At 29.9% G+C, this 12238-nt stretch overlaps 2 protein-coding genes across 3 annotated transcripts in view; both read left to right on the top strand.

Moving 5' to 3' along the window:
* Positions 1 to 12238, top strand: part of LOC142325673 (protein SERAC1) — a 57537-nt gene that overhangs the window by 44482 nt on the left and 817 nt on the right. The window lies entirely within an intron of this gene.
* Positions 10812 to 12238, top strand: part of LOC142324913 (beta-mannosidase-like) — a 56541-nt gene continuing 55114 nt past the window's right edge. Inside the window, exon 1 of one of the 2 annotated variants that reach the window (XM_075366039.1) lies at positions 10812 to 10943. The gene's annotated coding sequence lies outside the window, so the exon portion shown is untranslated. The other variant, XM_075366040.1, reaches the window with a different exon arrangement.

Below are 12238 nucleotides of genomic sequence, written 5' to 3'. Positions count from 1 at the left end.
TGCACGATGAAGAACGTTCGGGGAGGCCCGCGATAATTACCAAGGACTTGAAACGCGTCGATGATATAATCAGGAAAGATCGTCCCTGAACGACTTCCTATCGGGCCCTTCTTTTTCCTGATACTTCAAGAGCTGTTATTGGTCGCATTGTACATGACCATCTAGGCCTTAGAAAGGTTTGTGCAAGTTGGGGGCTACACGTCTTAACGGAACGTCACAGAAAAATCTGAATGAGATTTCTTTGGAATTTTGGATGCGCTACACAGAAAAAGGTGATGAGTTCCTTAATTCAATTGTTACCGCCGATGAAACATGGATTTCGTATTACACGCTAGAGAGAAAAAGGCAGTCAAGTGAATGGCGTCATCCTCAATCACCAACCAGACTAACAAAGGTCAAGCCACAGTCATTTGGACGGAAACTGATGGCCACAGTCTTCTGGGATCGGTTTGGCATATTGATGATTGATTTCATGCCACGTGGAACGACTATAAATGCAGAAGCCTACTGCGAAACTCTACGTAAGTTACGGCGCACCATTCAAAATCGGCGACATGGGCGGTTGACCGACGGCGTCATCCTGTTGCATGATAATGCACGTCCACATGTTGGTGGTCTGAAACGTGATTTACTGAGAACATTTGGATGGGAAATTTACGATCACCCCGTAGTCCATACTTAAGCTCCTACTGATTACTATTTGTTTGGGAAATTGAAAGAATTTTTGAGTGGTGAGCAATTCGCGGGTGACAATGAACTTAATGTTAATCAGTGGTTAAATAGACTAGTGGCAGAAGAATACGACGAGGGTATATTGAAGCTGGTGTATCGCTACAATAAATGTTTTAATTCATGTGGCGATTATATAGAACTAGTATAAGGTATGTAGTTTAAGAGAAATCAAAAGTATTTATAACATTTTGAGAATACTTTTTTTTTACAATAAAATTGTCTTTACGAGAGAAGATATCTTTGTAACAACGGTACGAAGCTGAGCGTATCAGAGTTGCTAGGGAACTCGAGTGAGTAAACTCTATTTTGGATCTACGAGTCAACTGGAGGACTCGTAGAGAGTGGACAATAGTTGCTGGCTTCCTTCGCTTCCTCGCCCTGAGCAGGGCTGCCGAAGGAATTTAGTAGGTGATAGGAACCTGGGTGGCTAGGGACCGCCTGGGCAGTTGACTGGCCGAAGGTAGGCGCTTAAGGCAGCGTGCCTCGGTTAGATGTATTTGGTGGCATGTATTTAATTACGCTGTCAGCGGAGTTGCGGCCGTTGCCGGCGGGCGGGTTTATCCTTGCCCGGTGGGTGCGGTCGCGCCCCGACGGGGGCACTTATGAGCTAACGACACTGTCGACGGGGCTACTCTGGGTACTGCTTTGGTGGTATGCAGGGGGGTCTTGACGGCGGTCTGCGAAAGATGGTGAATGTCACGCGGGACTCCGTGATGGCGCTGTGCGGGAGTAGGCGTTAATTCTCCTCTCCCGGGCGGACCGGAGCGGAGTCAGATAGAAACTCATTTTGAGTATTAAGCGGGGTTCTTAAGGGAACTAGGTCTAAATTTCGATGTATGAAACTTTAGTGGGAAAGTTTGTTGTTGAGGCTATTAGTACGGATCTGAGACATTCAGTAATTGGCTCTTTAATAGTTAGGACTAGGCGCGGGGTCTTCGTTCCGCGGTTAGGCTTCTAGCTTAGTTCCTGAGGGCGACGTGGTAGCTGCAGGTGTCCGTTGTCTTCATTCTGAAGGCATAAACACGAAAAACTATCTCGGGGTGAACTTTACCGATGCAGATGTCCCTCGGGGCATCTGCATTGCTGGCATCTCTGCGGGGCCTGGACTGAAAGCTGTGGTGCGCAATCAGTTTGAGGGCGAGAAGATGTCCTCCGTTAAAGCCACTACTGGCTAGGAACGGAGGGGGTGGTGTAGCGACCGGACACGCTACGAGGTGGGATCTTCTCCCCTTGGGTGGGTGGGGGGGAATTGAGATGTCAGTTGCTTTCATTAAGAAAAATAAAGATCTGGATTTAATTTTTGTAGTTTTTCTTCTTAATCAAAATAACTCTATTATTGTAACTTTAGGATCCTTGAGCCTATTAAAATATCTGTTACACCTCTTTCTGATGTTCAGGTTATACACTTTTGTAGTCTGCTTTAGTGTGGAGTTGGTTAGAATATTACATATTAATCTGGTTATAATGTAACAGTAAAATATATATCTAATTGAAAAAGTGAACAGTAATTTTCTGAGGGTCATTTATTCAATAAAAAAAATATTACTCTTCCAGGCTTTTCTTGAGACAAGCCTGAATTTTTTATCATGTTTGTTTTAAGATAATTGCTCTTGTCTAAGTGAGCAAAATAACATTTTAACAGATTAGATTGAAAAATTATCTACAATCTTAGGAAAAAAATAACTCGCTGCCTTTTTACTTCAGTGAAGTTTATTAAATTTATTAACAAGATATTAGAGAAATTATTGTATAAAACCTAATCTTTTTGGAATACACCATTTATACTATTTCATATTCAGTGAATTAATATAATTATTTTTTTTGTGATTGTATTTATTAATACCTCTCTTGTTTCATTATACTTGTATGAAATGCATTTACAAAAACAAAGCTGACAGTTGAAATTTGGCTGATCATGATGGAACAGTCAATATGCAGAAAACTTTAAGATTGTTAGAATTAACTGTATATATGCTGAGAACAAACTGTTGAAAAATTTTTTAATTTATTTTCTGTGAAAAATATTTTTAAAATTGAGTGGCCTGTTCTCAAGTAACATTGATATAAATTAGCACAAATCTTTTTTTAATACCAATTAACATGAATTGCCTGCATTTTGTACACTAATTACATTTGAAGCATACTGCAATTTTTTTCCAAAAATAAAATTCACATATATACTATTATTTCAATTATTATTACAAGAAACAAAGCAGCAGTAAGTGATTTTTATCAATAGTAATTTATTATTAAACTGCCCTGATGCTCAATTGCGAATTCATTAACATTGTTATTCCCCTTCCTTAAAATTTTGTTTATGGGCTGGGATATTTCTTTGTCTGGTTTAAAAGTTCATATAAGTTTCTTGAGGTAAGTTCTGTCTGCCCACCCTGTAAAAGAGGTATTCTCTAAGTCTTTGTGAACAGTTTAGTAAGAGCTTTAGACATTTTTAAACAGAATTTTTCTTGTATTGGAATTGCCTAGACTGATGTTATTTTGTTATTCTTATTCTAAATTATTTGTTTTCCGTATAGTATTTTTAAAGCAATATTTATTTGTCAATTAATATTATTTAACTTGTCATTGCAAATCCAGTTGTTTAACAGCTAATTTTCAAAGTCAAATGTTCTGAGGTTTAAATCCTAGTAAATATTAGTTGCTTTTATACAGATTTGAATACTAGAAAGTGGCAACCAGTGTATTTTGAGGGTTGGGGTTCAATTAAACACAAATCTCAAGAATGGTCGGTCTGAGTCGGTACAAGACTACACCTCATTTATATGTTATACATATCATCCTTCATCTCATTCACTAGTTGAACATATTGCAATGTATACATCAGGAAAATAAAATAAATTAATATTATTTCCTTGTTTTTATTTTATTTACTTTTTAGATAAATTTTCTGTTTTTATTTTTGCCATAGCATAGTGTTTGTGTTTATAATTAATTGTTTAATAATTCAAATAGGTATTCAAATTTAAATTTAAAAACAAATTTTAACATTTTTTGGAGCATAATCTTGTTTTACAAGGTGTTTCAATAACTATTTAGTATAGTTCTTTATTTATATATAATAAGACAGTTGAGTGGTACTATGTACAGAATAAAAATGGGTTGAACATTATTAAAGTAGGAACATTGTTTTGAATTTTTGCAAATGTTTTTTATTTAGATATGGGATTTTATCTTCAAATTTATTTCCATACCTGAAGAGTATGCGCGTATGCTAATGGTAAAATTTAAGCAAATTCTGTTTACTGAAAAAGCTATAATTACCTTAGTAGAAAAAGTTCAGCATTTTAGTATGTAGATTGCAGTAATAAGAAAAATATGCACTCACCAAATCATAATATTTCAGTTATTTTAGTTTAATTGTTTACGTTAAAGTTAGCTGTTTCCTCTCAATCTCTATTGATTGCTGCTAAACTAATTATTAACTTGACAGTGATCTGACTTGATGTGATCTGACAATTTTTTTTTTCAAAAAAAAATTTTAACATGTTCAAATTATCTTTTCAAATCATCTGCTGTGACATAATTAAAGGCCATTAGTGTTATTTATTAAAGATGATTGACTGAAAGTTTGCTGTCAGTACTCCTTTTGTAGACCACTTGCTTTACTTTAACCCTGTAAAGTAATACAGGATTAGGGCCAGTCATATAAGGAAGTAATTGTGTTACGAGAGTATATGTTTCTTTTAGAAGATTATCAGTAAGTGTTTTTATTTGATACATTACTTTACAAAAGAAAATAGTTCATCTTTTTTTTGTTTGGAATCACTGTGAATACATTTTTCCAGTAATCAGTATATCATTTCTTCTTTTGTTGGATAGTTTTTGGGAGTTTAAATTGTAATTAGTTATTATGTTGTTTATATTTCATGAACAAATACTATTTAATGCAATGTGAAGTCAGATTATAGCAATTAATGAAATGGACAATTATACAAAACATATATTTTTTGGTGTATGAAGTAATTCATCATAATAAGTCTGTACAGCAAGTGAAGCATACAAGATATTTAGTACTAAATGAGTTATACAAAGCAAAAGGTGTAGTATTCACTACACTGAAGTTTGATTTTATAACTACCGTGTTAAAAAAGAATAAACTAAATCTATAACTTTATCTACAAAGATCCTAAATTAAATTAGTAATTTTATTCATAGTAAATATTTATGTTTTACATATTATATAAAATAAAGAAAATAATAAAATAAGATATTAATATTATATATTTTTTTAATATTTATATTTTGCTGTTATGGTGTTTGTTTTCAGACTATCCTATAACACCTTTATTCTAACTTGGGAATTTATTTATTTTTTTTTTGTAATGAAGTATGTTCAGATTTTTTTTGAACATACATCGAACTTGTATCATTATACACAGTTTTCCACAGACTGATTTTTCCATGTCACAGTGAACAGATTTACAAATTTAATTCCAAATCTGTCCTCATTAGCAAAAAACTATCAGCCTTTTTTAAAAATGTGTTTGGTGTCTAATATATGATAGATGTTAAGAAACTTCACGAAAAAATTATATTAATACTCTAATTATCAATTATAACGCTAAATTATCAGCTAGAATTTTATACCCAATTATCTCATTAAATAATAAATTTATACAAAATTTGCATTGTATTTATATGAAATGAAATCCTTTTTTTCTTATTAAGATGATGTCAGTTACAGGAAGTTGTACTAGTTTATTAATTTTGATGTGTTTACTGTCAGAAGCCACAGTTTGTTCATCTTTGTAATGAAAGATCATATCTTAGACACTATCCTATCAACAGGTGTACTATTAAAATGTTTAATTTTCATCATTTAAATATAGGAAGAAATTTTTCCAATATTATGAGTTTACTGGTTAAATTATTTTTAGCTGTTACGTGCTCTGCTTCATTAAAAATCTTTTGTTAAGATATTTTTTTATTTACCTGAACTGATTAATGTGTCCTAAACCAAATGAGTTCATAATCACCTCTATTTAAAATATTATCTCTTCATAAGATTTCAGTTAATAAATTAACTTAAGTTTTTGATATAAAGAATATATCACTTTACAGGAAGTTGTAAAATAAAAATGTATTACTAACATGTAACTACTAAATAGGAAAACAAAATTGTGCTCAAAAATGGTTATGTAATATTTTAAACTTGGTGGCTATTTTGATTGTTAAACAAGCATTATCATTGTATACAGAGGAAAATTAAATGTAAGAAAATTAGTAAAATAAATAAAAAAAGAAGAAACAGTAAAAAAAAAAAGAAGAATTTGATTTACAAATAAACAGTAATTGTGAAAGCCTTATGGAGTATTTTTTTATTCTTTGACTCATGACTTAATTTTTGTCAATATTTTTAGAATAAGAGTAAACATATGATAAGTATATTTCTATGTGATTAGTATTTAACTGCAGTAAAACAGCCTTACTTCAGAACAATAGAAAAGCAAGAGACACTTTGGATAAAATGTTTGCATGGCTCTGTGTAAAAATATTTTACAAAACTGTAATGTTAACATTATCACTGGGCTCTATTAAGAAATTGGCCTCTGTTCTCAGAAACATCCAAGACACTAAAGACAAAATTAAACTAATTGAAAAAGTAGGTATTTATAAATTGCCATAAGTTATAAACAAATTTTTTAAAACAATAATTGCAGTTCAGGATAAATAAAGCAAATTTAAAAAAGTTAAGAAACTAAAATGGCTCATTATAAATATAGAAGACCAGAGAAATTGGCTTTAGCCCAACACTGCCCTGAAACTGGACTCAAAGTTAGTTTATTAGAAACTAATTTTCTGTAAATTATTTTCTAAAACTGAGAAAATGATGAAATAGGCAAAAAATTCCAACCAATCGTAATCATTGTTTTTTAACCAATCATACGGTGAGAGTAATTCTTATCATTATCAGGCAAAAAATTCCAACCAATCGCATTCTTGGTTTTTTAACCAATCATAAGGTGAGAGTAATTCTTATCCATATCAGGAACAAAATTCCAACCAATTGTATTCATTGTTTTTTAACCAATCATAAGGGGGATAAGAGTTACTCTCCCCTTATGACATGTCCCCTTTTAGACATTTTCTAAGACTATAATAAACAGAAGTTAGGTAATTAGGAAATGACTTTAGCAATGGTAATGCAAAAACTTCTTTGTAAATAGTGAGATGAAAGTTTTCAATCATAAGAACATTAAAATGTTATCATTTAAATTTTTTTCATGAGAGCAGACATGTTTTTGATTAGTTTTAGGTTCATGCTAACTCTTATTTTTCTTAACGTAAGTTTTTAATTATCCTATCTAGAGAAGAAGAATGCATTAGATCAAGGTTGACTATCTGAGTCAGATTTTTCCATGTGGTTAAAATGTTTGTAAATGAAATGTTTCCTTCTAATGAGGTCAAAAATGACATAACAAAAAAATGATTTAACAGTTTGTTTTTTAATATTTTCCTAAAAACATGTTAAAGATACTCATTTTATATGTTTTCACAAATAACCTATATAAAAGTCAATTAATTTTTTTGTTAATTATTTCTTCTTTTTATATTTACTTAACTTTTTTTTACTTATTTTCTTATATACACTTTTCCTCAATGTCTAATGGTTATGAATGTTTAATAAAACAGCCATCTTGATTTTAAGTAAAATTTTTATGAATGGTTTATAAATGTAGCATTTTTTTAATAATTGTTTAGCTGTGCTTGCTTTATTATTTGTTTTTATAATCTTTAACTGATAATGTTTTAATTCATCATACTTTGTTGGTGTTTTGAGGTATTCTGACATTTTGTCAGTTGCTTTCATATTTTTCAAAATTTCTAATCGCCATTGATATTCTGCATTGTACTTGTTCCAAGTCGCCATACTACCCAAATAATTAGATAACATTACTACTAAATTAGTTAATTTTACATAGATTTTTGTAATTAATATTATGCACAACTGAATTAGTTTAATTATTAGTTAGTCATTTAATTATTACCACATTTCTATTTAACATTAATTTTTGCCACACTTAATTTTATGTTTATTATGAGGCACATCATCATATTTTTCTTAATAGAAGAATTCTGGAAAGATGCAAATTGTACACGACAGATTTTTATTTACTTTCAAAATTGAAAGACACTATATGAAGAAAAAAAACATTAGAATATCACAACATGCAATAGGTCTCTGAACATTTTTTCCTGTTTAGCCTGCGGGAATCACCATCAGGTATTATTTCAGAGGATGAGTGAGGATGATATGTATGAGTGTAAGTGAAGTGTAGTCTTGTACAGTCTCAGGTCGACCATTTTTGAGATGTGTGATTAATTGAAACCCAACCACCAAAGAACACCGGTATCCATGATTTAGTATTCAAATCCGTGTAAAAACAACTGCCTTTACTAGGATTTGATGTTGGAACTCTCGACTTTGAAATCAGCTGATTTGCAAAGATGTGTTCACCACTAGACCAACCCAGTGGGTTAGGTCTCTGAACTGCCTGTTTTCTTTATAACTTACCTTTTTATTTATTTTTCATGCTTGAAATTTCATGCCATAATGCATCCTCAACCTATTAGATCATAAAAAAAAGTTTATCCAAAAACACCATGGAAACTTGCCCTCAAATAAAGAACAAACTAGTATGTAAATTAAGAAAAAGGTTTTCATCAAAAAGGTTTTCAATTGTTTTTGCCTTATAATGTTTTTTTTTTTAAAGTATTTACTTCATGAGTAAGTGCCAAATGTTTTTTGTTGTTTTTATCAATAGTTAATGGCCCATAGCTACATTTTTTAATCAAATGTGTAATTAAGATACTTATTGCTCATAACATTTGCTCAGTACATTTCTGACCCTTGCAGCCAAAAAGTTTTATTTTAATAAAAAATAACATGGTCCAGCACACTTCTAGGATATGCTAAGTCTGAGAACCAATTCAATAATCATATCTGAAGACATTGTGAGCAGTGAACATATAAGATTTCAATCTTTTAAATTGCTATTTGCAGTTAAATAATTTCATGTTTCAAGTCTTGTTAAAGCAGGTTTTACCTTACATGCATAATACATTACACTAAAAAATGTACATATTGGCTATATAATCACCATAAATTGAAATAATTTTTTTTTCTTAATTTTGTACGAAATTCCAATATAACTTGAAAGTGAGAAAGATATTCTTAGCAGTTTACAAGCAAAACTTTTAATCATATATTATATAATATATGAGTAGCATTTGCTATGGAAAACTGTAGTTTATTTTCCTAAGAAAAATGTAAAATTTCCTACATCTCTTAACATATACTATATTTACAATTTTGATAAATTGAAAACCAAAATAAAATTCACATTTTCTTCTAAATTTTACTCACAGAATACATGTATCTTTGTGTAAATGATTGGGAAGTAGTCAGCAAATAAAAACTATCGCTATAATAAAAAATATAACATACTCTTGATTAACAGTTCCAACTTAATATTTAACTAGTTCCAACATTTTCTTTAACAATTGTAACATCAAATAAAGTAAATAAAAAATCCACTCATGATGATTGTGAAAAATAATATATTTTTATTATATGAAGATTTACCCAATTAAAATAAATACCTAGAATAAATTCAGCCTATTTTATAAATTTAATTTGTATTAATGTACCTTACCTCCTGCAGAATGTGATTTAAGAGTGAAATAATATTACTATATGAAAAATTATACTATAAAATATTACTTATTGTTCTCGTATAATATTATAAAATATTGTTCTCGGATTAAATATTTTCTATTCACCCATTAATGAAGTTATCTTAAAAAAGTTTTTTTGAACCTTTCCCGAAGTTTAGTAAAAGAATTATAAAGAGATAAAAGAATTGTTCACATTAGTTCTGTTGTTCCTAGGTTTCAAGCAACATTGGTTCAAACACCCAGAAATTTTGATTTGTATGTAAAGGTTATTTCTTTGGCTGACAAGTTAGTAAAAGAATATAAATACTGGAAAACAAATTGCCAATTTCACCCATTGAAATATATTTTTATAGTTATAGTATCTGAGTTGAATTTTTTGTTTTTACATAAAATTGTTAAAAAAATCCATAAAAGCCAGGTAATCCATTCTTATTCTGCTAACCCTTTTAGGCGCATTGAAAGGGAATACAGCTTTTAACATATTTTTGGTAATACTTTCAGAGCTAAATTTTAGCTTTCACAGCTGGACTCAAGAAATACACAGGACTGAAATCCATCTGTAATTTAACCTCACCATTTTCAGGAAAGTTTAAAGGGAAGATTCTAAATGGGTTAATCAATCTTCAAGCTTTCAAATGATAAACTGTAATTAGAAAACAAATTCTGCTTTAACTCTTTGCAGTAGTTTTAAGAAAAAACTCTGACCTTTGAGAATAATTATTACTGAAATTATTGTTGGCATAAAAATATTCATATTATTATTGCAAATTTCATTGTTGTATATCAACTGGATTCAAACATGTTGGCTTTAACCTTACACAGCTCCTAGGGGTGTATTTGGCAGTTATTGATAATTCAGTGATTACTTTACCATTTATGTATGCAAATGAAAATGTTACGATAATACTGTAATTTAATGAACATAAAAATTAATATTTTTGTTAAAATATTTATCTTTTATAAAATTAATCCATTAAATGATTTACATAATGGTATGACAAGAATAGAAAGGTTATACGTGATGTGATCTTCACAAAAATGATATTTTAATCTGGTAATGAATTATATTTCTGAGTTTTTTCTTTTCATAAATCAGATGTATTGTTTTTACAAGTCAGGCCATTAAGATTTTTTGTTGCAAAAGTATTAAAGTTAAATAATTTAAGAGTTAATTGTAAATATTTTACGAAATTGCGTGGTAGATAAATCTGTGAACAGTAAATGAAATAAAAATGAATTGCGTGTCTGTTACTGTGTTTACAGAAACGTAACAATAGCTCTATTATAAAAATGTGTCCTCGCGCCTAATCTTGTTTTTACGAATAGACAATAGAGTGCAGTCTCATACGCCTTGACTAGGTTTAACTGCGGCCATGCGCGATTCGAAATATGACGTCATTTGAACAATTCTCAGTTGCAGAAAATTAAACGCCGTTTTTTAGTGCATGTTATACTTGCTGACTTGCTTGAATCAGCTGATTTCCTTGTTTACTGGAGTATCGCATCGCTTGCCGGTGTGTTTGTGTTACAAATTTTATCAGTGATTATTTACATTACTAACTCCTCTCTATATTTTATATTTACAATTGTATACGATTTATAAATTAAAGTATGTTATGAGCTAATCGTTCAAATAAAATATGAGGGTTAACGTTAACGGAAAAAAATAACTTTCTTTACAAAAAAAGGATTTTCTTTTTGCGGAACCATGTATTTTTTGTGGGTTAATTTACCGGACATGTATTCTGTCAAAAGCGTAAAACTGATCTGGAGTGGCACAGCTAAGCTGCTGGTCTATGCCCTGACATTTTATGTTTGTTGTGTTAGTAATTCAGTGTTAACGTTTAATTTGAGTTAAACGTAATTTTGGTTTTATGTTGTATTATTTATTATGAAGCTTGTAGTATTCATGTAGGTAGTATAATTTAACTTTTGATAAGCAATAGTTAAACGTCAAGATTTTTGGAAGTAGACTGTAGTGTGTAGTTTTTGTGTTTAATGCATATTTAAAATAATCTTATGTAATGAGTGCGTTTTATTAGTTATTTTTTTAATTTATGTATAGCTACATGACCTTTAAACTAACTCGCATTTGACCTTTACCTCGTGTAATCCTCATGACATAAAAGTAGTGTTTAAATTATGAGAATTGTTTCTCATTTAAGGATTCTTGTTAAAATTTAAAAATTCTTTCATGAAGAATTGTTTTTGTTAAATTTGTACAAAGACTGCAGCTTTTTTTTTACTTAATATTCGTTCTTAATTACAACTTAGACTTTTTAAAATTAGGGGGTTTTCAAAGCTTTAGCAATTCTGTTAATTCAATTTGAACAATAAATATAAAGGTAAATTTAAGTTATAGGAAAGGGCAGATAAAGAAGTTTTGACTTCATTTTGATTTCTGATGAATGTGAAAAAATATGGTTAAATGTATTTTTTATAGAGAAATAAACAACTGTTTACAAATTCAATTTTTTTGTAATGTAAAGAGTAACTTTTATTTAAAGAGCAAAAAATTATTTAATAACTCAAATTAATAGATCCTTAACCAGTTTAAAATGGGTTTATTATCCAGTTTATTAGAGTTTAATCAGTTCCAAAAAAAATTTCAGAAAACATAATTAATCTTATGTTGTTAGAATTGAGATGATTTTTTAAAAATGTTATTCCCTTTTTAATGTTGATGTTATTTAAGTGTAATAAAGATGTAAAAAATATACCACAATCTCTGTGATATAATTTTAGAAAATCATAAATTTTAGTTATACACTTCTGGCTCAAGATTACTTTGACAATCATAAAATGATAC

The sequence above is a fragment of the Lycorma delicatula genome, chromosome 5, assembly GCF_047948215.1.
Source record: "Lycorma delicatula isolate Av1 chromosome 5, ASM4794821v1, whole genome shotgun sequence".
Classification (NCBI taxonomy): Eukaryota; Metazoa; Arthropoda; class Insecta; order Hemiptera; family Fulgoridae; genus Lycorma; species Lycorma delicatula.
This window is presented reverse-complemented; position numbering and strand designations above follow the sequence as displayed.